The following is a 27,129-nucleotide window of genomic DNA, read 5'->3' as shown; positions in this document are numbered from 1 at the left end:
GCCGAAGAGGAGCACCTTCCCCGGGCACGGGCGGTTCCAAGCGGCCCCTAAGTTTAACCAAATGGAAGCTCCGGAGGAGGAGGGCATGCTCGCGTTACAGTAAGCCGAAGAGGAGCACCTTCGCCGGGCACGGGCGGTTCCAAGCGGCCCCCAAGTTTAACCGAATGGAAGCTCCGGAGGAGGCGGGCATGCTCGCGTCACAGTAAGCCGAAGAGGAGCACCTTCCCCGGGCACGGGCGGTGCCAAGCGGCCCCTAAGTTTAACCGAATGGAAGCTCCGGGGGAGGAGGGTGGGCGTGTGTCACAGTTAAGCCGAATTGGAGCACCTCTTCCGCCCGGGCACGAGCGGAGCGCGAAGCTGTCAGTTATGAATGAAAAAATGAATAAATAAATAAATAAATAAAGAATGGCACATTTCATTTCACAGGGCACACCAGACGGCGTACCAGCAGGTAAAAGTCTGAGTAATTAAATAAATACAAAAAGAATGGCTGGGGAATAAAAAAATAATACGTTTTAATAATAATTTGTTTTTTTTGTTATAACATGAATTTCACTCTCTCTCTCCCCGTATATATATATATATATATATATATATATATATATATATATATATATTTATATATTTATTATATATATTGTATTTTTTTTTTAAGCATTTTTGAAGGTGCGCCGCTACTTCGCGGATTTTCAGTTTTCGCGGGTGGTCTCGGTCCCCATTAACCGCGATAACCGAGGGTTCACTGTACTCCATAAAATTTACAAAAAGCGAGGTGAAACACTCAACCAGGGCTGCTCTGCATGTTGTGCTGGGCCACCTGGAACAACAGCGGAGCTATGCAGGGATGCTCTTTGTGGACTACAGCTCGGCATTCAACACGATCATCCCAGACATCCTCGTCGCCAAACTGGACACTCTCGGCCTCCCTGCCCTCACACGCATCTGGATTAAGGACTTTCTGACCAACAGACCCCAGACTGTGTTGCTCGGCCCCTACACGTCCTCCACCCTCATGCTGAGCACCGGTTCCCCCCAAGGATGCGTGCTGAGCCCTCTCCTGTACGCCCTCTACACCTACGACTGCAGCCCGGCCCACGGCCACAACACCATCGTCAAGTTTGCTGACGACACGACAGTGGTCGGTCTGATCTCGGAAGGTGACGAGACAGCCTACAGAGAGGAGGTAGGGAGACTGACAACTTGGTGCAAGGACAACAGACTGCACCTTAACTCTGCTAAAACAAAGGAGATTGTCGTCGACTTCAGGAGGAACAAGACGCTGCCGCCCCCCCTCTGCATCGAAGGCGTGTGTGTGGAGAGGGTCCACACGTTCAAGTTCCTGGGAGTACAGATCTCTGATGACCTTTCTTGGAGTCACAACACCACAGCAGTGGTAAAGAAGGTCCGCCAACGTCTGCACTTCCTGAGAGTCCTCAGGAAATTCAACCTGGACAGGAAGCTGCTGCTGGCCTTCTACCACTCGTCCATCGAGAGCCTGCTGACGTACTGTGTCTCCACCTGGTACAGCGGCTGCACTGAGGCGGACAGAGTGAGGCTCCAGAGGACAGTCAAAACAGCGCAAAGGATTATTGGCTGCCCTCTCCCCTCGCTGTCGGACATCTACACCGCCCGGTGCCTCAGAAGGGCTCTCAACATCGTCAAAGACAATACCCACCCAAACTCACACCTGTTCGACCTGTTGCCCTCTGGCAGGCGCTACAGATGCATCAAATCAAGGACCAATAGACTGAGAAACAGTTTCTTTCCGAGAGCCATCTCCATACTGAACTCTCACACACACACGAGACCACCCTAACCTTGCAAAACAGCATTGTGATGTGTTTCTATATGCCCTATTCAGTACTGAATTCCATTGCACTGTCTTATTTATTTATCTAATTTATATATTGTCTGTATTATTGTTGTATTGCACTGGAGAGGGGAGCCCTCTAATCTCGTTGCACACTTGAGTACAATGACAATAAAGGGATTTCTATTTCTATTCTATTCTTTTTTTAACTTTTCTCGAGGGCCATGGCGAGCCATTTCAAAAAAGCTGCACAACTAACGTATAAAATATTGATAAATTTGCTCTGCCTGATGTGTGTGTAAAGTTTCACGAGTTGTCGTTCATATTTAGAACCTCATAATCAGCGTTGTTTTATTGCCGAACAGTGCAATGCCACTCCCACAACTTTTCACGAAAAAGGATGAATTTCGTATTGTGACATCCTCATGGCCGAAACAGTCATCCGAGCATATATGAGGGCGACCTTGTTGAGTTGCACGGAGAAAAACATCCAAGAAAATAACTTGTATTAGCTTTTACCAGTTGGTGGCGCTACTACTACGATGAAAAATAAGTTGGTAGATGTCTTCAGGGCTGAAGTATCCTCAAATGTGTACAACTTCGAGAAGATAGGATCATCTGAGTCATGTTGCCGGAGCTTTTGTTGCCACAAAGTACAATCGGATTTTTCAGCACCGTAATAGCCACGCCTTTTGCCAAAACGTCACAAAATTCGGCACAGAGTAAGATCATTGTCTTGAGTCTTTTCTGACTAATTTTCAGTCGGATTCGTCAAAAGGGCACCGTGCAGTACGTGAAAATTAAAATAAAAACAAATTTTTGATTCCACTTGGCGGCGCTGTGTGTATAACAAAATAATAACATTAAGATGTCTTCAGGTCGGGACGTTTTATTTACAGGTGAAGGTTTGGATTTTTAGGAGCATGTGCAGGGGCGTTATTAAGCATTCATTTATTTGTATTAGGTTCATTTTGTCTTCTTATTATTGATATTTGACTGATTCATTAAAAGCAGACAATTATGTTTTAGGTTAATTTTTTACCTGACATGTTTCGGCGAGTCTTTCGCCTTCTTCAGAGTGTCGCATGATGGTGTCTTGAGACCCGTCTTTATCAGCTGATGTTCCATGAGGGTGTGACTTACCTGTCAAAAAAATGAAAAATCAGAGCAGTAAAAGAACAAGCACAACATGAACATTACAAATCAGCAATCACTGACCACTGCAAAAGGGAAAACCACATCATGGACCGGGAGAAGGGCAAAGTCATCCGCACCGAAGAGAACAAACAACAGCGCTGGATCAGAGAGGCCATTAAGATCTGCAAGCGAGGCATAAAAACCATGAACAGAGACAAGGGAGCCTTCATCCTCTCTACCACCTGGAGCAGCATCTTGGCGGAGTGAACGGACAGCGGGGGGCGTGACTTGCCTTCATTCTTGTGACAGGTAAGTCACGCCCTCATGGAACATCATCTGATAAAGACGGGCCACAAGGCACCATCATGTGACACTCTGAAGAAGGCGAAAGACTTTCGTATTGTGACATCCTCAAGGCCTAAACACTCATCCGATCAAAAATAAGTTGGCAGCCGTCTTCAGGGCCTGAATATCCTCAAATGTGAAAAATTTCGAGAAGATGGATCATCTGAATCATTTTGCAGGAACTTTTGTTGCCACGGAGAATAATCAGACTCTGCGGCACCGTAATAGCCACGCCCTTCGAAGGAAAGTCACAAAAATAGGGAAAGAGTAAGATCAATGTCTTGAGTCTTTTCTAGCCAATTTTCAATCGGATTCGTTAAAAGGGCACCGTGCAGGACGTCAAAATGTAAAAAATGATATTGATTGGCGCAAGGTGTATAACAGAATATAAACATATAGATGTCTTCAGGTACCGACTCTTGATGTACATGTGAAGTTTTGGATTTTTAGCAGCATGTGCAAGAGAGTTATTAAGCATTTTGTCCATTGCGGCGAAGGAAATCTTAAGTGAAAACTTCGAAGCCCCGCCCCCGTCATATAGTATTTCGGAAACAAAAAATTTTAGCCCCAGTGTTTGTCCCAGGTCTTAAGATGCTACAGACAGAATTTTAAGGCAATCAGATGAAGCCTTTAGGATCAGGGTGCAAAAGAATGACCCCTGTAAACATGCAAAAAAGGGCAAAAGTCGGACTTTCAAAAATTCATAACTCACTTCCTTTTCATATTAGACGTTAAAATATCACATTTTTCGCCATGCCCGATGAGACTGCCAAGTTTGGTGAATTTTTGTGCATGTTTCGGGGGTCAAAAATGCAATCGAACAATCGGAAAAATAATAATAATAATAATTTCTACAAAAACAACAGGGACTTCGCAGCGGTCGCTGCTCAGGCCCTAATAATAATAATAATAATAATAATAAAAGTATTAATATTTTCTACAAAAACAATAGGGACCTCGCAGCCGTCGCAGCTCGGGCCCTAATAACAATTTTTAGAAAAACAATAGGGACCTCGCAGCGGTCACTGCTCGGGCCCTAATAATAATAATAATAATAATAATTTCCACAAAAACAATGGGGACCTCGTAGCGGTCGCTGCTCGGGCCCTAATAATAATTTCTACATAAACAATAGGGACCTCGCCGCGGTCGCTGCTCGGGCCCCAATAATAATTTCTACACAAAGTCCATTGTGGTGACCCGCCCCTTTTAAGTAAATTCAAAATGGCCGACTTCCTGTAAAACCTAGCTCATTGCTCCAAGAGACTTTTTTTGTAGGTCTTGGTCTTATACATAAAGTGAACCCTCGCTACTTCGCGGTTCACCTTTCGCGGGTTCAGTGCTTCGCGGGTATAAAAAATATTTGGGGGCATTGTAGTTTCGCCGAGCGGCACGACGGGCGCTGGAGCGGTTAGACGGCCGGCGTGCGCCGAAGAAGAGCGTGGGCGAAGAGGAGAGTGGACGAAGAAGAGCACGTTCCCCCGGACACGATCGGTGGCGACGTTTCGCGCGGTTCGGACCGTACCAGAGCTCCGGCCGGCGTGCGTGGCAGTTAAGCCGTAGAGGAGCACCTTCCCCGGGCACGGGCGGTGCCAAGCGGCCCCTAAGTTTAACCGAATGGAAGCTCCGGAGGAGGAGGGCATGCTCGCGTCACAGTAAGCCGAAGAGGAGCACCTTCCCCGGGCACGGGCGGTTCCAAGCGGCCCCTAAGTTTAACCAAATGGAAGCTCCGGAGGAGGAGGGCATGCTCGCGTCACAGTAAGCCGAAGAGGAGCACCTTCGCCGGGCACGGGCGGTTCCAAGCGGCCCCTAAGTTTAACCGAATGGAAGCTCCGGAGGAGGCGGGCATGCTCGCGTCACAGTAAGCCGAAGAGGAGCACCTTCCCCGGGCACGGGCGGTGCCAAGCGGCCCCTAAGTTTAACCGAATGGAAGCTCCGGGGGAGGAGGGCGGGCGTGTGTCACAGTTAAGCCGAATTGGAACACCTCTTCCGCCCGGGCACGAACGGAGCGCGAAGCTGTCAGTTATGAATGAATAAATGAATAAATAAATAAATAAATAAATAAATAAAGAATGCCACCTTTCATTTCACAGGGCACACCGGACGGCGTACCAGCAGGTAATAGTCGGAGTAATTAAATAAATACAAAAAGAATGGCTGGGGAATAAAAAAATAATACGTTTTAATAATAATTTGTTTTTTTTGTTATAACATGAATTTCACTCTCTCTCTCTCTCTGTATATATATATATATATATCTATATATATATCTATATATATATATATTTATTATATATATTGTATTTTTTTTTAAGCATTTTTGAAGGTGCGCCGCTACTTCGCGGATTTTCAGTTTCCGCGGGTGGTCTCGGTCCCCATTAACCGCGACAACCGAGGGTTCACTGTACTCCATAAAATTTACAAAAAGCGAGGTGAAACACTCAACCAGGGCTGCTTTTTTGAACATTTCTCGAGGGCCATGGCGAGCCATTTAAAAAAAGCTGCACAACTAACGTATAAAATATTGATAAATTTGCTCTGCCTGATGTGTGTGTCAAGTTTCACGAGTTGTCCTTCATATTTAGAACCTCATAATCAGCGTTGTTTTATTGCCGGACAGTGCAATGCCACTCCCACAACTTTTCACGAAAAAGGATGAATTTCGTATTGTGACATCCTCATGGACGAAACAGTCCTCCGAGCATATATGAGGGCGACCTTGTTGAGTTGCACGGAGAAAAACATCCAAGAAAATAACTTGTATTAGCTTTTACCAGTTGGTGGCGCTACTACTACGATGAAAAATAAGTTGGTAGATGTCTTCAGGGTTGAAGTATCCTCAAATGTGTACAACTTCGAGAAGATAGGATCATCTCAGTCATGTTGCCGGAGCTTTTGTTGCCACAAAGTACAATCGGACTTTTCAGCACCGTAATAGCCACGCCTTTTGCCAAAACGTCACAAAACTCGGCAGAGAGTAAGATCATTGTCTTGAGTCTTTTCTGACTAATTTTCAGTCGGATTCGTCAAAAGGGCACCGTGCAGTACGTGAAAATTAAAATAAAAACAAATTTTTTATTCCACTTGGCGGCGCTGTGTGTATAACAAAATAATAACATTAAGATGTCTTCAGGTCGGGACATTTTATTTACAGGTGAAGGTTTGGATTTTTAGGAGCATGTGCAGGGGAGTTATTAAGCATTCATTTATTTGTATTAGGTTCATTTTGTCTTCTTATTATTGATATTTGACAGATTCATTAAAAGCAGACAATTATGTTTTAGGGAAATTTTTTACCTGACATGTTTCGGCGAGTCTTTCACCTTCTTCAGAGTGTCGCATGATGGTGTCTTGAGACCCGTCTTTATCAGCTGATGTTCCATGAGGATGTGAATTACCTGTCAAAAAAATGAAAAATCATAGCAGTAAAAGAACAAGCACAACATGAACATTACAAATCAGCAATCACTGACCACTGCAAAAGGGAAAACCACATCATGGACCGGGAGAAGGGCAGGGTCATCCGCACCGAAGAGAACAAACAACAGCGCTGGATCAGAGAGGCCATTGAGATCTGCAAGCGAGGCATAAAAACCATGAACAGAGACAAGGGAGCCTTCATCCTCTCTACCACCTGGAGCAGCATCTTGGCGGAGTGAACGGACAGCGGGGGGCGTGACTTGCCTTCATTCTTGTGACAGGTAAGTCACGCCCTCATGGAACATCAGCTGATAAAGACGGGTCACAAGACACCATCATGTGACACTCTGAAGAAGGCGAAAGACTTTCGTATTGTGACATCCTCAAGGCCTAAACACTCATCCGAGCAAATATAAGGTAGATTTTGTTAACCTGCCCGGAGAAAAACATCAACGAAAATAATTTGTATTTGTTTTAACCAGTTGGTGGCGCTACCACTGCGATCAAAAATAAGTTGGCAGCCGTCTTCAGGGCCTGAATATCCTCAAATGTGAAAAATTTCGAGAAGATGGATCATCTGAATCATTTTGCAGGAACTTTTGTTGCCACGGAGAATAATCAGACTGTGCGGCACCGCAATAGCCACGCCCTTCGAAGGAAAGTCACAAAAATAGGGATAGAGTAAGATCAATGTCTTGAGTCTTTTCTAGCCAATTTTCAATCGGATTCGTTAAAAGGGCACCGTGCAGTACGTCAAAATGTAAAAAATGATATTGATTGGCGCAAGGTGTATAACAGAATATAAACATATAGATGTCTTCAGGTACCGACTCTTTATGTATATGTGAAGTTTTGGATTTTTAGCAGCATGTGCAGGAGAGTTATTAAGCATTTTGTCCATTGCGGCGAAGGAAATCTTAAGTGAAAACTTTGAAGCCCCGCCCCCGTCATATAGTATTTCGGAAACAAAAGATTTTAGCCCCAGTGTTTGTCCCAGGTCTTAAGATGCTACAGACAGAATTTTAAGGCAATCAGATGAAGCCTTTAGGATCAGGGTGCAAAAGAATGACCCCTGTAAACATGCAAAAAAGGGCAAAAGTCGGACTTTCAAAAATTCATAACTCACTTCCTGTTCATATTAGACGTTAAAATATCAAATTTCTCGCCATGCCCGATGAGACTGCCAAGTTTGGTGAGTTTTTGTGCATGTTTCGGGGGTCAAAAATGCAATCGTACAATCGGAAAAATAATAATAATAATAATTTCTACAAAAACAACAGGGACTTCGCAGCGGTCGCTGCTCAGGCCCTAATAATAATAATAATAATAATAATAAAAGTAATAATATTTTCTACAAAAACAATAGGGACCTCGCAGCCGTCGTAGCTCGGGCCCTAATAACAATTTCTAGAAAAACAATAGGGACCTCGCAGCGGTCACTGCTCGGGCCCTAATAATAATAATAATAATAAAAATTTCCACAAAAACAATGGGGACCTCGTAGCGGTCGCTGCTCGGGCCCTAATAATAATTTCTACATAAACAATAGGGACCTCGCCGCGGTCGCTGCTCGGGCCCCAATAATAATTTCTACACAAAGTCCATTGTGGTGACCCGCCCCCTTTTAATAAATTCAAAATGGCCGACTTCCTGTAAAACCGAGCTCATTGCTCCAAGAGACTTTTTTGTAGGTCTTGGTCTTATACATACAGTGAACCCTCGCTACTTCGCGGTTCACCTTTCGCGGGTTCAGTGCTTCGCGGGTATAAAAAATATTCGGGGGCATTGTAGTTTCGCCGAGCGGCACGACGGGGCGCTGGAGCGGTTAGACGGCCGGCGTGCGCCGAAGAAGAGCGTGGGCGAAGAGAAGAGTGGACGAAGAAGAGCACGTTCCCCCGGACACGATCGGTGGCGACGTTTCGCGCGGTTCGGACCGTACCAGAGCTCCGGCCGGCGTGCGTGGCAGTTAAGCCGTAGAGGAGCACCTTCCCCGGGCGCGGGCGGTGCCAAGCGGCCCCTAAGTTTAACCGAATGGAAGCTCCGGAGGAGGAGGGCATGCTCGCGTCACAGTAAGCCGAAGAGGAGCACCTTCCCCGGGCACGGGCGGTTCCAAGCGGCCCCTAAGTTTAACCGAATGGAAGCTCCGGAGGAGGAGGGCATGCTCGCGACACAGTAAGCCGAAGAGGAGCACCTTTCCCGGGCACGGGCGGTGCCAAGCGGCCCCTAAGTTTAACCGAATGGAAGCTCCGGGGGAGGAGGGTGGGCGTGTGTCACAGTTAAGCCGAATTGGAGCACCTCTTCCGCCCGGGCACGAGCGGAGCGCGAAGCTGTCAGTTATGAATGAATAAATGAATAAATAAATAAATAAATAAAGAATGGCACCTTTCATTTCACAGGGCACACCAGACGGCGTACCAGCAGGTAAAAGTCTGAGTAATTAAATAAATACAAAAAGAATGGCTGGGGAATAAAAAAATAATACGTTTTAATAATAATTTGTTTTTTTTGTTATAACATGAATTTCACTCTCTCTCTCCCCGTATATATATATATATATATTTATATATTTATTATATATTATATTATATATTTATTATATATATTGTATTTTTTTTTAAGCATTTTTGAAGGTGCGCCGCTACTTCGCGGATTTTCAGTTTTCGCGGGTGGTCTCGGTCCCCATTAACCGCGATAACCGAGGGTTCACTGTACTCCATAAAATTTACAAAAAGCGAGGTGAAACACTCAACCAGGGCTGCTCTGCATGTTGTGCTGGGCCACCTGGAACAACAGCGGAGCTATGCAAGGATGCTCTTGGTGGACTACAGCTCGGCATTCAACACGATCATCCCAGACATCCTTGTCGCCAAACTGGACACTCTCGGCCTCCCTGCCCTCACACGCATCTGGATTAAGGACTTTCTGACCAACAGACCCCAGACTGTGTTGCTCGGCCCCTACACGTCCTCCACCCTCATGCTGAGCACCGGTTCCCCCCAAGGATGCGTGCTGAGCCCTCTCCTGTACGCCCTCTACACCTACGACTGCAGCCCGGCCCACGGCAACAACACCATCGTCAAGTTTGCTGACGACACGACAGTGGTCGGTCTGATCTCGGAAGGTGACGAGACAGCCTACAGAGAGGAGGTAGGGAGACTGACAACTTGGTGCAAGGACAACAGACTGCACCTTAACTCTGCTAAAACAAAGGAGATTGTCGTCGACTTCAGGAGGAACAAGACGCTGCCGCCCCCCCTCTGCATCGAAGGCGTGTGTGTGGAGAGGGTCCACACGTTCAAGTTCCTGGGAGTACAGATCTCCGATGACCTTTCTTGGAGTCACAACACCACAGCAGTGGTAAAGAAGGTCCGCCAACGTCTGCACTTCCTGAGAGTCCTCAGGAAATTCAACCTGGACAGGAAGCTGCTGCTGGCCTTCTACCACTCATCCATCGAGAGCCTGCTGACGTACTGTGTCTCCACCTGGTACAGCGGCTGCACTGAGGCGGACAGAGTGAGGCTCCAGAGGACAGTCAAAACAGCGCAAAGGATTATTGGCTGCCCTCTCCCCTCGCTGTCGGACATCTACACCGCCCGGTGCCTCAGAAGGGCTCTCAACATCGTCAAAGACAATACCCACCCAAACTCACACCTGTTCGACCTGTTGCCCTCTGGCAGGCGCTACAGATGCATCAAATCAAGGACCAATAGACTGAGAAACAGTTTCTTTCCGAGAGCCATCTCCATACTGAACTCTCACACACACACGAGACCACCCTAACCTTGCAAAACAGCATTGTGATGTGTTTCTATATGCCCTATTCAGTACTGAATTCCATTGCACTGTCTTATTTATTTATCTAATTTATATATTGTCTGTATTATTGTTGTATTGCACTGGAGAGGGGAGCCCTCTAATCTCGTTGCACACTTGAGTACAATGACAATAAAGGGATTTCTATTTCTATTCTATTCTTTTTTTAACTTTTCTCGAGGGCCATGGCGAGCCATTTCAAAAAAGCTGCACAACTAACGTATAAAATATTGATAAATTTGCTCTGCCTGATGTGTGTGTAAAGTTTCACGAGTTGTCGTTCATATTTAGAACCTCATAATCAGCGTTTTATTGCCGAACAGTGCAATGCCACTCCCACAACTTTTCACGAAAAAGGATGAATTTCGTATTGTGACATCCTCATGGCCGAAACAGTCATCCGAGCATATATGAGGGCGACCTTGTTGAGTTGCACGGAGAAAAACATCCAAGAAAATAACTTGTATTAGCTTTTACCAGTTGGTGGCGCTACTACTACGATGAAAAATAAGTTGGTAGATGTCTTCAGGGCTGAAGTATCCTCAAATGTGTACAACTTCGAGAAGATAGGATCATCTGAGTCATGTTGCCGGAGCTTTTGTTGCCACAAAGTACAATCGGATTTTTCAGCACCGTAATAGCCACGCCTTTTGCCAAAACGTCACAAAATTCGGCACAGAGTAAGATCATTGTCTTGAGTCTTTTCTGACTAATTTTCAGTCGGATTCGTCAAAAGGGCACCGTGCAGTACGTGAAAATTAAAATAAAAACAAATTTTTGATTCCACTTGGCGGCGCTGTGTGTATAACAAAATAATAACATTAAGATGTCTTCAGGTCGGGACGTTTTATTTACAGGTGAAGGTTTGGATTTTTAGGAGCATGTGCAGGGGCGTTATTAAGCATTCATTTATTTGTATTAGGTTCATTTTGTCTTCTTATTATTGATATTTGACTGATTCATTAAAAGCAGACAATTATGTTTTAGGTTAATTTTTTACCTGACATGTTTCGGCGAGTCTTTCGCCTTCTTCAGAGTGTCGCATGATGGTGTCTTGAGACCCGTCTTTATCAGCTGATGTTCCATGAGGGTGTGACTTACCTGTCAAAAAAATGAAAAATCAGAGCAGTAAAAGAACAAGCACAACATGAACATTACAAATCAGCAATCACTGACCACTGCAAAAGGGAAAACCACATCATGGACCGGGAGAAGGGCAGGGTCATCCGCACCGAAGAGAACAAACAACAGCGCTGGATCAGAGAGGCCATTGAGATCTGCAAGCGAGGCATAAAAACCATGAACAGAGACAAGGGAGCCTTCATCCTCTCTACCACCTGGAGCAGCATCTTGGCGGAGTGAACGGACAGCGGGGGGCGTGACTTGCCTTCATTCTTGTGACAGGTAAGTCACGCCCTCATGGAACATCAGCTGATAAAGACGGGCCACAAGACACCATCATGTGACACTCTGAAGAAGGCGAAAGACTTTCGTATTGTGACATCCTCAAGGCCTAAACACTCATCCGATCAAAAATAAGTTGGCAGCCGTCTTCAGGGCCTGAATATCCTCAAATGTGAAAAATTTCGAGAAGATGGATCATCTGAATCATTTTGCAGGAACTTTTGTTGCCACGGAGAATAATCAGACTCTGCGGCACCGTAATAGCCACGCCCTTCGAAGGAAAGTCACAAAAATAGGGAAAGAGTAAGATCAATGTCTTGAGTCTTTTCTAGCCAATTTTCAATCGGATTCGTTAAAAGGGCACCGTGCAGGACGTCAAAATGTAAAAAATGATATTGATTGGCGCAAGGTGTATAACAGAATATAAACATATAGATGTCTTCAGGTACCGACTCTTGATGTACATGTGAAGTTTTGGATTTTTAGCAGCATGTGCAAGAGAGTTATTAAGCATTTTGTCCATTGCGGCGAAGGAAATCTTAAGTGAAAACTTCGAAGCCCCGCCCCCGTCATATAGTATTTCGGAAACAAAATATTTTAGCCCCAGTGTTTGTCCCAGGTCTTAAGATGCTACAGACAGAATTTTAAGGCAATCAGATGAAGCCTTTAGGATCAGGGTGCAAAAGAATGACCCCTGTAAACATGCAAAAAAGGGCAAAAGTCGGACTTTCAAAAATTCATAACTCACTTCCTGTTCATATTAGACGTTAAAATATCAAATTTTTCGCCATGCCCGATGAGACTGCCAAGTTTGGTGAATTTTTGTGCATGTTTCGGAGGGTCAAAAATGCAATCGAACAATCGGAAAAATAATAATAATAATAATTTCTACAAAAACAACAGGGACTTCGCAGCGGTCGCTGCTCAGGCCCTAATAATAATAATAATAATAATAATAATAAAAGTATTAATATTTTCTACAAAAACAATAGGGACCTCGCAGCCGTCGCAGCTCGGGCCCTAATAACAATTTCTAGAAAAACAATAGGGACCTCGCAGCGGTCACTGCTCGGGCCCTAATAATAATAATAATAATAATTTCCACAAAAACAATGGGGACCTCGTAGCGGTCGCTGCTCGGGCCCTAATAATAATTTCTACATAAACAATAGGGACCTCGCCGCGGTCGCTGCTCGGGCCCCAATAATAATTTCTACACAAAGTCCATTGTGGTGACCCGCCCCTTTTAAGTAAATTCAAAATGGCCGACTTCCTGTAAAACCTAGCTCATTGCTCCAAGAGACTTTTTTTGTAGGTCTTGGTCTTATACATACAGTGAACCCTCGCTACTTCGCGGTTCACCTTTCGCGGGTTCAGTGCTTCGCGGGTATAAAAAATATTCGGGGGCATTGTAGTTTCGCCGAGCGGCACGACGGGCGCTGGAGCGGTTAGACGGCCGGCGTGCGCCGAAGAAGAGCGTGGGCGAAGAGGAGAGTGGACGAAGAAGAGCACGTTCCCCCGGACACGATCGGTGGCGACGTTTCGCGCGGTTCGGACCGTACCAGAGCTCCGGCCGGCGTGCGTGGCAGTTAAGCCGTAGAGGAGCACCTTCCCCGGGCACGGGCGGTGCCAAGCGGCCCCTAAGTTTAACCGAATGGAAGCTCCGGAGGAGGAGGGCATGCTCGCGTCACAGTAAGCCGAAGAGGAGCACCTTCCCCGGGCACGGGCGGTTCCAAGCGGCCCCTAAGTTTAACCAAATGGAAGCTCCGGAGGAGGAGGGCATGCTCGCGTCACAGTAAGCCGAAGAGGAGCACCTTCGCCGGGCACGGGCGGTTCCAAGCGGCCCCTAAGTTTAACCGAATGGAAGCTCCGGAGGAGGCGGGCATGCTCGCGTCACAGTAAGCCGAAGAGGAGCACCTTCCCCGGGCACGGGCGGTGCCAAGCGGCCCCTAAGTTTAACCGAATGGAAGCTCCGGGGGAGGAGGGCGGGCGTGTGTCACAGTTAAGCCGAATTGGAACACCTCTTCCGCCCGGGCACGAACGGAGCGCGAAGCTGTCAGTTATGAATGAATAAATGAATAAATAAATAAATAAATAAAGAATGCCACCTTTCATTTCACAGGGCACACCGGACGGCGTACCAGCAGGTAATAGTCGGAGTAATTAAATAAATACAAAAAGAATGGCTGGGGAATAAAAAAATAATACGTTTTAATAATAATTTGTTTTTTTTGTTATAACATGAATTTCACTCTCTCTCTCTCTGTATATATATATATATATATATCTATATATATTTATTATATATATTGTATTTTTTTTTAAGCATTTTTGAAGGTGCGCCGCTACTTCGCGGATTTTCAGTTTCCGCGGGTGGTCTCGGTCCCCATTAACCGCGACAACCGAGGGTTCACTGTACTCCATAAAATTTACAAAAAGCGAGGTGAAACACTCAACCAGGGCTGCTCTGCATGTTGTGCTGGGCCACCTGGAACAACAGCGGAGCTATGCAAGGATGCTCTTTGTGGACTACAGCTCGGCATTCAACACGATCATCCCAGACATCCTCGTCGCCAAACTGGACACTCTCGGCCTCCCTGCCCTCACACACATCTGGATTAAGGACTTTCTGACCAACAGACCCCAGACTGTGTTGCTCGGCCCCTACACGTCCTCCACCCTCATGGTGAGCACCGGTTCCCCCCAAGGATGCGTGCTGAGCCCTCTCCTGTACGCCCTCTACACCTACGACTGCAGCCCGGCCCACGGCAACAACACCATCGTCAAGTTTGCTGACGACACGACAGTGGTCGGTCTGATCTCGGAAGGTGACGAGACAGCCTACAGAGAGGAGGTAGGGAGACTGACAACTTGGTGCAAGGACAACAGACTGCACCTTAACTCTGCTAAAACAAAGGAGATTGTCGTCGACTTCAGGAGGAACAAGACGCTGCCGCCCCCCCTCTGCATCGAAGGCGTGTGTGTGGAGAGGGTCCACACGTTCAAGTTCCTGGGAGTACAGATCTCCGATGACCTTTCTTGGAGTCACAACACCACAGCAGTGGTAAAGAAGGTCCGCCAACGTCTGCACTTCCTGAGAGTCCTCAGGAAATTCAACCTGGACAGGAAGCTGCTGCTGGCCTTCTACCACTCGTCCATCGAGAGCCTGCTGACGTACTGTGTCTCCACCTGGTACAGCGGCTGCACTGAGGCGGACAGAGTGAGGCTCCAGAGGACAGTCAAAACAGCGCAAAGGATTATTGGCTGCCCTCTCCCCTCGCTGTCGGACATCTACACCGCCCGGTGCCTCAGAAGGGCTCTCAACATCGTCAAAGACAATACCCACCCAAACTCACACCTGTTCGACCGGTTGCCCTCTGGCAGGCGCTACAGATGCATCAAATCAAGGACCAATAGACTGAGAAACAGTTTCTTTCCGAGAGCCATCTCCATACTGAACTCTCACACACACACACGAGACCACCCTAACCTTGCAAAACAGCATTGTGATGTGTTTCTATATGCCCTATTCAGTACTGAATTCCATTGCACTGTCTTATTTATTTATCTAATTTATATATTGTCTGTATTATTGTTGTATTGCACTGGAGAGGGGAGCCCTCTAATCTCGTTGCACACTTGAGTACAATGACAATAAAGGGATTTCTATTTCTATTCTATTCTTTTTTTAACTTTTCTCGAGGGCCATGGCGAGCCATTTCAAAAAAGCTGCACAACTAACGTATAAAATATTGATAAATTTGCTCGGCCTGATGTGTGTGTAAAGTTTCACGAGTTGTCGTTCATATTTAGAACCTCATAATCAGCGTTGTTTTATTGCCGAACAGTGCAATGCCACTCCCACAACTTTACACGAAAAAGGACGAATTTCGTATTGTGACATCCTCATGGCCGAAACAGTCATCCGAGCATATATGAGGGCGGCCTTGTTGAGTTGCACGGAGAAAAACATCCAAGAAAATAACTTGTATTAGCTTTTACCAGTTGGTGGCGCTACTACTACGATGAAAAATAAGTTGGTAGATGTCTTCAGGGCTGAAGTATCCTCAAATGTGTACAACTTCGAGAAGATAGGATCATCTGAGTCATGTTGCCGGAGCTTTTGTTGCCACAGAGTACAATCTGACTTTTCAGCACCGTAATAGCCACGCCTTTTGCCAAAACGTCACAAAATTCGGCAGAGAGTAAGATCATTGTCTTGAGTCTTTTCTGACTAATTTTCAGTCGGATTTGTCAAAAGGGCACCGTGCAGGATGTGAAAATTAAAATAAAAACACATTTTTGATTCCACTTGGCGGCGCTGTGTGTATAACAAAATAATAACATTAAGATGTCTTCAGGTCGGGACGTTTTATTTACAGGTGAAGGTTTGGATTTTCAGGAGCATGTGCAGGGGAGTTATTAAGCATTCATTTATTTGTATTAGGTTCATTTTGTCTTCTTATTATTGATATTTGACTGATTCATTAAAAGCAGACAATTATGTTTTAGGTTAATTTTTTACCTGACATGTTTCGGCGAGTCTTTCGCCTTCTTCAGAGTGTCGCATGATGGTGTCTTGAGACCCGTCTTTATCAGCTGATGTTCCATGAGGGTGTGACTTACCTGTCAAAAAAATGAAAAATCAGAGCAGTAAAAGAACAAGCACAACATGAACATTACAAATCAGCAATCACTGACCACTGCAAAAGGGAAAACCACATCATGGACCGGGAGAAGGGCAGGGTCATCCGCACCGAAGAGAACAAACAACAGCGCTGGATCAGAGAGGCCATTGAGATCTGCAAGCGAGGCATAAAAACCATTAACAGAGACAAGGGAGCCTTCATCCTCTCTACCACCTAGAGCAGCATCTTGGCGGAGTGAACGGACAGCGGGGGGTGTGACTTGCCTTCATTCTTGTGACAGGTAAGTCACGCCCTCATGGAACATCAGCTGATAAAGACGGGTCACAAGACACCATCATGTGACACTCTGAAGAAGGCGAAAGACTTTCGTATTGTGACATCCTCAAGGCCTAAACACTCATCCGAGCAAATATAAGGTAGATTTTGTGAACCTGCCCGGAGAAAAACATCAACGAAAATAATTTGTATTTGTTTTAACCAGTTGGTGGCGCTACCACTGCGATCAAAAATAAGTTGGCAGCCGTCTTCAGGGCCTGAATATCCTCAAATGTGAAAAATTTCGAGAAGATGGATCATCTGAATCATTTTGCAGGAACTTTTGTTGCCACGGAGAATAATCAGACTCTGCGGCACCGCAATAGCCACGCCCTTCGAAGGAAAGTCACAAAAATAGGGATAGAGTAAGATCAATGTCTTGAGTCTTTTCTAGCCAATTTTCAATCGGATTCGTTAAAAGGCACCGTGCAGTACGACAAAATGTAAAAAATGATATTGATTGGCGCAAGGTGTATAACAGAATATAAACATATAGATGTCTTCAGGTACCGACTCTTTATGTACATGTGAAGTTTTGGATTTTTAGCAGCATGTGCAGGAGAGTTATTAAGCATTTTGTCCATTGCGGCGAAGGAAATCTTAAGTGAAAACTTTGAAGCCCCGCCCCGTCATATAGTATTTCGGAAACAAAAGATTTTAGCCCCAGTGTTTGTCCCAGGTCTTAAGATGCTACAGACAGAATTTTAAGGCAATCAGATGAAGCCTTTAGGATCATGGTGCAAAAGAATGACCCCTGTAAACATGCAAAAAAGGGCAAAAGTCGGACTTTCAAAAATTCATAACTCACTTCCTGTTCATATTAGACGTTAAAATATCAAATTTCTCGCCATGCCCGATGAGACTGCCAAGTTTGGTGAGTTTTTGTGCATGTTTCGGGGTCAAAAATGCGATCGTACAAATCGGAAAAATAATAATAATAATAATTTCTACAAAAACAACAGGGACTTCGCAGCGGTCGCTGCTCAGGCCCTAATAATAATAATAATAATAATAATAAAAGTAATAATATTTTCTACAAAAACAATAGGGACCTCGCAGCCGTCGCAGCTCGGGCCCTAATAACAATTTCTAGAAAAACAATAGGGACCTCGCAGCGGTCACTGCTCGGGCCCTAATAATAATTTCTACATAAACAATAGGGACCTCGCCGCGGTCGCTGCTCGGGCCCCAATAATAATTTCTACACAAAGTCCATTGTGGTGACCCGCTCCTTTTAAGTAAATTCAAAATGGCCGACTTCCTGTAAAACCTAGCTCATTGCTCCAAGAGACTTTTTTGTAGGTCTTGGTCTTATACATACAGTGAACCCTCGCTACTTCGCGGTTCACCTTTCGCGGGTTCAGTGCTTCGCGGGTATAAAAAATATTCGGGGGCATTGTAGTTTCGCCGAGCGGCACGACGGGCGCTGGAGCGGTTAGACGGCCGGCGTGCGCCGAAGAAGAGCGTGGGCGAAGAGGAGAGTGGACGAAGCAGAGCACGTTCCCCCGGACACGATCGGTGGCGACGTTTCGCACGGTTCGGACCGTACCAGGGCTCCGGCCGGCGTGCGTGGCAGTTAAGCCGTAGAGGAGCACCGTCCCCGGGCACGGGCGGTGCCAAGCGGCCCCTAAGTTTAACCGAATGGAAGCTCCGGAGGAGGAGGGCATGCTCGCGTCACAGTAAGCCGAAGAGGAGCACCTTCCCCAGGCACGGGCGGTTCCAAGCGGCCCCTAAGTTTAACCAAATGGAAGCTCCGGAGGAGGAGGGCATGCTCGCGTCACAGTAAGCCGAAGAGGAGCACCTTTGCCGGGCACGGGCGGTTCCAAGCGGCCCCTAAGTTTAACCGAATGGAAGCTCCGGAGGAGGCGGGCATGCTCGCGTCACAGTAAGCCGAAGAGGAGCACCTTCCCCGGGCACGGGCGGTGCCAAGCGGCCCCTAAGTTTAACCGAATGGAAGCTCCGGGGGAGGAGGGCGGGCGTGTGTCACAGTTAAGCCGAATTGGAACACCTCTTCCGCCCGGACACGAACGGAGCGCGAAGCTGTCAGTTATGAATGAATAAATGAATAAATAAATAAATAATTAAAGAATGCCACCTTTCATTTCACAGGGAACACCGGACGGCGTACCAGCAGGTAAAAGTCGGAGTAATTAAATAAATACAAAAAGAATGGCTGGGGAATAAAAAAATAATACGTTTTAATAATAATTTGGTTTTTTTGTTATAACATGAATTTCACTCTCTCTCTCTCTCTCCCCGTATATATATATATATATATATATATATTTATTATATATATTGTATTTTCTTTTAAGCATTTTTGAAGGTGCGCCGCTACTTCGCGGATTTTCAGTTTCCGCGGGTGGTCTCGGTCCCCATTAACCGCGATAACCGAGGGTTCACTGTACTCCATAAAATTTACAAAAAGCGAGGTGAAACACTCAACCAGGGCTGCTTTTTTGAACATTTCTCGAGGGCCATGGCGAGCCATTTCAAAAAAGCTGCACAACTAACGTATAAAATATTGATAAATTTGCTCTGCCTGATGTGTGTGTCAAGTTTCACGAGTTGTCGTTCATATTTAGAACCTCATAATCAGCGTTGTTTTATTGCCAAACAGTGCAATGCCACTCCCACAACTTTTCACGAAAAAGGATGAATTTCGTATTGTGACATCCTCATGGCCGAAACAGTCCTCCGAGCATATATGAGGGTGACCTTGTTGAGTTGCACGGAGAAAAACATCCAAGAAAATAACTTGTATTAGCTTTTACCAGTTGGTGGCGCTACTACTACGATGAAAAATAAGTTGGTAGATGTCTTCAGGGCTGAAGTATCCTCAAATGTGTACAACTTCGAGAAGATAGGATCATCTGAGTCATGTTGCCGGAGCTTTTGTTGCCACAAAGTACAATCGGACTTTTCAGCACCGTAATAGCCACGCCTTTTGCCAAAACGTCACAAAACTCTGAAAAAGCTGAGTGAGCCTCAAACCAGACATACACATTCACTGACAAATATCCTGTGACACCAGATATATTAGAAGTCTTGTCTAATCAGCACACGTCTATCTAACTGCAATTTTAACATCTCGAGACACGACAGGATGAGTACACGATACGCATACCTCCATTTCTGAGTCTGTAAAGCCTGGAGGAGGCTGCTTCGATGTTTTAGTAGCATCATAAATTTATTGAATTAATTATATTTGAGGTTGGATTAGATTTTTACACATTTTAAGCCTTAGCCACCCAAAACAAAACATAAGCTCATGAATGAAATAAAACTAATTAATTTCGCCCATGCCAATTAATCTTCTGTAGACACGTGTTGTGACCAGTGTTGTTTTTGGCAGGCATTTTAGATTTTGTCCAAGTCATTTGGACAAAGTGCTGATTTGTTTACATCACATTTAGTCATCCCAATTCGTTATAGTTTTAGTCCAGTTTTAGTCAACGAAAACTAAAAAAAGGGTTTTAGTCCAGTTTTAATCGACGGAAACGCAAAAAAAGTTTTACCCTAGTTTTCGTCAATTTATTCACAAAGGTTTTAGTCCAAGCGGCACGGTGGCCCAACTGGTTAGCAGGATGGCCTCACAATATTGAGGTCGTAGGTACGATTCTGGCTCCGGCCTTCCTGCGTGGGTTTCCTCTGGGTAATTCGGTTTCCTCCCATATTCTTAAAACATGCATGGCAAGTTGCTTGGACACTCTAATTGCCCCTAGGCATGAGTGTGAGCGTGGATGGTTGTTCGTCTATGTATGCCCTGCGATTGGCTGGACACCAATTCAAGGGTGTACCTCGCCTACTGCCGAAGACAGCTGGGATCGGCTCCAACACCCCCCGCGACCCTAGTGAGGAGAAGCGGTACAGATAACGGATGGATGGATGGATGGGTTTAAGTCCATTTGAGTTAAAACAAGGCATTCAAGGTTTCCACCCAATAACAAAGACTTTTGGATGGACTACAAAGGATTCTTCATTACAAACAGAAAAAAGTGGCAACAGTGGAATCAATGCTCACTGCTCCAAAATAAGCAGAGAAGCAAAACATTTTGTTGGGCAACTGTTGTGGCTTTATTTCACTAAAAGCAACATAAAATAATTTATGAACCACATGCTAACAATTTTGTCTCGTCAACGAAAAAAATTCATGTACATCACGTCATGTTTTCGTCATAAAAGAACCTCGTTTAGCTTGTCATCGTCATTAAAAAAGGGGCGTTAACGAAGTATTTTCGTCATAGTCATCAGTGACGAAAACAACACTGGTTGTGACTGATATTTCAGTCCCAGGTTGTCTCCTGAACACCACCAATTGGGCAAGGGAGCGCAGGAAAGCCTGGGGTCTTCTATTTTTACAGTATAGAAAGGCTAAATATCAAATTGAAACAGTGTTTTATATCATGAATATACAGGGTTGGTGCTGGTTCTGGTAGGGAAACCACAACATAAAGATGTCCTTAATTAGTCCCACAATGGGGATATTTGCAACATGGCATATGATGGCCTAACAGGGCCACCGCCCAGAAAAGAGTAACGCAGAACTTTGTAATACTGTCACTCCCTGACCAGTTCGTTGTTCCTGAAGAGCCAAACTTTGACTCAGACCCACAAATTTGAATTACAGATAGTGGACAATGGAGAACTCCCCCAGTCAGTCAGCATGTTCAACTTCCATAGAAACCTCAACATACATTTATTAGATTGCCAAACTAATTGGAAACTACATCACCAGAACACCACAAGTGGGCTCTGTTATTGTACTTAAAGATGCATCTTACAAACCTGTGTTCTCCAAGGCCAGCTGGTCCATAGTCTTAAGTTATTTCTTCGCCAACATCAATGTCTCGGAGCGCAAACAGACAGAGGTGTGGTCTGTCCTCTGTTGTCTTCTTCTTCATTTTACAGTTGGGGTGCATGTGGTCATCATTAACCAGTCTTCCCAGACTGCCATCTTCTTGAGCGGCATCAACACTTAAAATAGATTTAAAAAAAAAAAAAAAAATTATTCAATCAATGTCAGAAATTAATCTTTGAGACAATCTTGTGTACACAAAACATAAAAATAGGAAATCCACAATTTTTAAATCTTCTAAATAAAATCATACAAGAAATTTCTATTGGAATCAGACCCTATTAACAGCTTGTCTTTGAGACTTCATGGTCTATATTTTCATTTGTACAGATTCAACGCATGAATAAAAGTAATCACCGTATTTTCGCAGTCATAAGCAAACAAAGCGCCCTGTCAGTCGATGCGTCCATTAAATGGACAAAGTACCACTCACGTCCATCAGCCCTTGTCATCAACGAGCTGTTGGAAGTGCATGTTAGCACACCCTGCTGGGCAAAGAGTGAGTTGTCCATGCTTACAATCGACCGTGACAAATACACCATCTGACTATAATGTTTGGGTGATGGTGTTGGAAAAAGCTGGACAAAGGGCAGCTGTCCACAATGTTTTAGTCTGTCTTATCATTTATGTTATTGCAAGCAAGAAACGTCCCAGGTTTAGACAACAGACAAAAAGTCCAAAGCATAACAGCACATCTCTTTAAACAGCCATGCAAATCTCTCTAAACAGCTATGGGATTGTGGGTCTCTGCTCCCAGAATGCATTGCTTGAATTAGCTAAGGCTGAGTGGCTTTTGTATTATTTTCATTTTTTTTGGGTATATTGATGGCATGAGAGATACATGTTTGTGTTAATCTTATTTCTATGTTTCATTGTTTGCTTGTATGATGAGTTTTTTATTTTTTGTGTGTGGTGAGCAGCCAAGTCCCTCCCCTGACGTTGCTTTGTAGGCTATTGCCAATGCACCTAATATTGGCCTGAGCCATTGTCAGCTATTGTCAATAGAGACTTGGCGTCTGCTGCAACAATGGGGTGATTGCTCATGTTATTGGGGCATAGTAGGCTGCTATCGGCTGTGTCAGTGTGGGCAGCTCTGCCAAGTTCATGCTATGCTAACAGCAGCTGTGCTATCGTCTTGTCAGGCGGTGCGTCCAGTATATGTTACAAAGACAGAAATAGCGGCCTCAACAGGTGTTGCGCCCTTTGACACGGCGCGTCTTTTGGGTGCGAAAATACGGTATACATTTTTGCTTAGAGAATGATTTTTCCCCTAACACTTATGGGATGAGTATGTGTTTATTTTTTTAAATAAAAACAAAAATAAGATAACATCTCAATCTTTGCCTCACCTCCAAGTTTTTTCTTGCCGGCGGAAGTCAAACAAAAAGACAGTGCCTCTTCCATCCATCTTCCTGCGTTGAGATTTATCAGAATCTATCAATTTTCCTCTGTACTCCATAATAAAGAATAAAGTCGTCTTTCCTGAAAGGGGCCTTGGTAAATACTCCTCGACCTAGTTAACAGGGAAATCAAGATAGCTTCGTCATATTTTTAAGCACACAAATAAGGAGTCATCATATTCATTTGGGCCACTATACTAATGTAGGGTGGTTTGAAACATTGCTTCTTGTGAGGGATAGAGCAGAGCCCTTCTTTATGATTTTAAAGGAACAGACCAGCCAAAATTCATTTTCCAGCATTGCATTAGCCAGTATGTATTAGGACTGAAAGTACAAATGTCAATGGCACCTGGTTACGTAAAAAAAAAACTTTAAGATTATTTAGTTTCATAACAATGACATACACTGTATACACAGTCATATTGGATCGCGTCACGTGATCTCTGTGACGTATAACGTGCTTTACACTAGACTATCAATATCGGACTTGTTCACCGGTCTATTGTGGTATAAAAATGCCGGAGGGCGTCATCAAGTACAGCCTTAATTTAGATAGAACTCCTACCATCAGGTTTCACGCTCACTGAAATAACTTGAAACTGACAAAAGAAAAGGTCAAGACACTCTTAATGTAAAATAACCACTTAAAAAACGATGTCAGCTTGGTTATCAGAAAACAATAATATATCTTAGCAAAAGCGTTAACATCATACCTTTAAATGAGTTTATATACTTCGCTTCTAACTCTGCAGTCTTGTCCAGACCCTTGACTGCATGTTCAATAGTATCCTGCTTTGGGGACTTCCTGCATCTCAGGGAAGGCATTGTTTATTCTATAAAGAAAAAAGACAGTTTTGTGTTGAGAATTATTAATACTATAGGCTAAATGGAGTTTTAACAATATCAGTGTAAGAAAAATAAATTATAAATTAAAAAAATATCAATCCCTCCATCCCAATTAACGATTTCAACCATAATAGTTTATATTGAAGTTTAAACAACAGACAGACAGATTTATGCAGTGTGACTACAAAAATCTTACCAAAATTGCATTCACAGTAACCTTTGCTTTAAGAATCATGTAATTAACCAGTGAACATCGTGTCTTACACAAAAATTAATGACAGAAATTATCATGGTACTTGCATTCTGTTGTTCTATAACAAAAGTGCAAGCTGTTAGCTCCGCAAAGCTAACGCAACAAGCTAGCGTCCCTCGTGCTCACATTCAATGCAAACCTGACCACCGAATGAAAATACGCGTCGGTTTAGTTCTTTAAATGAGTAAAAGCACCATGACGTTTTATAATTATTCAATGCTTAACTGGAGCTCGTCAATTATGTCGATGTAGGAGCACATGTTTGCTAGGCCAGTGTTGTAGGCCCACATCCATGGTGCTACTTTGTATAGTGTTTTCCACACAACTATCTCTAACCATGAACAAATGCACTCGAGGCATGTTTTGAATAAAAACAAACGAAAAACACTTACCTCTCCGTTTCAACAGCAGTTCGAACTTCGAAGTGGTGATATTCTCCAGCGTTAAGCACCTGCTCGAACTGCGAATAGGTCAAATTCAACAGCGTCTTTTTTCTGTCTTAATAAGGACGCGATGAGAGGAGGAGCGCTTGCCTTTTCGTCAGCACGCCCCGCGCGGGTGGTGCTGCTTTATCACTCTCTATCTGTGCCCGCCCGCCGGCATGTCGATAGAAAAATAATATTCCTTCAAACATTACTTTCATCTTCTTAACGTTTTGTAGTGAATTTAACAGGTTCACCACTTTTTTCAAATACACCAATGGAAAACAGGTCTTAATTGAGGAAACATACAAAGAGCGTCTCACAAACACCTTATGATGAGCAATGTAATTTGATCACGTTTTTTGTCACTGCCTGGACGTCGGTTCACTGGCCTGGTGGCAGTGGCTTGTAGACACTGTCACTGAGTGGGAACGGATCTCAAGGTGGGTCAAACTAACCCAAGCAGTGGATCGGTCCGTTTTTTAAATTTATTAATTTTTTTATTTTATGTATTTATTTATTATTTAATACAAGGGCTTCGGCTCACTACCAGTGGGCGGGACCAAAGAATTTGGGTTTCCTTTGAGCTAGGAGGCAGTCAAAGGCAGTCCAATCCCCGGCAACATAAAGCGCCTAGCTCTGGGGACATGGAATGTCATTTCTCTGGTAGGGAATGAACCCGAGCTGGTGTGTGACTAGACCAGTGGTTCTCAATTATTTCCTGTCATGCCCCCCCTACCAAGAAGAAAACAATTCGCACCCCCCCCCACCACAATTTTTTTTTACATTTCGTACTAATGTACATGTTCTTTGCATATTAATGTTAGATTGTCAATAAAATATCTTACCTTAACAAAGCTAAATTGATAAAAAAAAATATCATTTTGAGAACGACTATTGTGAGGATCTCGAAACTCAGTACTCTGTGGTGCTAATATTGATGAGATGATAAATATGTTGAAGCCACAGAACAAAAAGATTAGATATTGTTTGGAAATTAATGACGTACATAACAAAGGAATATCAGCCTTGATTGGAGTACATTACTGCATTTAAATTTTTAATAAAAATGAAACAATTATTGATGTTATGACCACTATGAAGAATTTAAAAAAACAATATATAGGGATAATTATAGTTTTCATTTTGTTATGTTTAGTCTGTTCATGTTGCATTATTTTTATGACAAAGATGATGGTTAATCGTAGGTTTGTTGCCCAAATGTACCGTTACAACCTGATTAATGTTGAGAATGACGAACTCAAACTGGACACTAAAACGTAAAAACACATGGACTTCTTGCCCCTGTCCACACACGTGCACACACACACACACCATACACGAAGATCCGGGAGGTAAGGACGGCTGTCCTCTCCTACAACGAGGCAAGGGCCTCCACCAAGTCACCCCAGGGACAAGTTTTATTCCCTGATGGTCATCAAATTATGAGGATCTCATTCTACGCCGGAAGGGAGGAGGGGAATTTTTCCCTAATGTGAGGTTTTCGCTCCTCCACTGATGATCACACTGTTGTATGATTTCATTATGATGATCTGTCTTAAAGCCGTAAGGACATGATTTTTAAATCCACAACAGGGGGGAAATGTAAGATGGGCTGAGGATAGGTAATCAGTTTGTGTATTCATAATCATGTTTTTATACACTCATTAATGTTTAACACACACAGAGACACTTACTTGTTATTTTAACACACACACACACAGACACCGTATCCTGAAGATGTGTTTAGTTAAACTGACCTTGGGTTATGATTTTCTGCCTGCTGGAGTCCCTGGTGATTAGTTATTGATGCTTTAGTTAAACTGACCTTTATACCGTGAGTTATTGATGTTTTCTGTCTCTTGGTGATTAGTTGTTGATGCTTTTCTGTCTTCTGGTGATTAGTTATTGATGAGTTAGTTTCAATAAAAAGGCAGAACGGAGGGTGAGAGTCAGAGGGTGTGCGGGATTGAACTGGCAAGACGGCTGTTTCGCCTCCTGGCTCCCTCTCCCATTCTGAATGGCACAAAACGAAAACTTTAGTAAGTTATTTCAGTCTAAAAAAGGCGTCAGGGCATTTTTAAACCGGACAGTAAGTCGTCACTGTCTTGGTTCCTTTTTGTGCCTTGACCCATCCCGGAATTATTGAAAGGATGCAGTCCTATTTACAGGCCCCAGTGACACCCCAGGTTTCTGTTGTTTGTACGAGGGCGCTTAATAGGTACTGCTATTCACAATCGTCTTAGGCTGTTTCTTTGCAGAAGTTTATGGACAATGTGTAGTGCTGTAGGATGCAGTCTAGAGCATTCTTGACATTGAAGCTTTTGTTTCCAGCAACTGCTAATGCGACCGTGCATCAAACATGCAAAACACAGACCCTTGCTCCTCAAGAAGTCAATCTTATCCTTGTGATGCTTTCTCCTAAATTCCTTACAAATTGTGAGACTGTTGCTCTCC

The sequence above is a fragment of the Idiotropiscis lumnitzeri genome, unplaced genomic scaffold, assembly GCF_059441095.1.
Source record: "Idiotropiscis lumnitzeri isolate Australia: NSW breed Sydney's pygmy pipehorse unplaced genomic scaffold, RoL_Ilum_1.0 HiC_scaffold_55, whole genome shotgun sequence".
Lineage (NCBI taxonomy): Eukaryota > Metazoa > Chordata > Actinopteri > Syngnathiformes > Syngnathidae > Idiotropiscis > Idiotropiscis lumnitzeri.
This window is presented reverse-complemented; position numbering follows the sequence as displayed.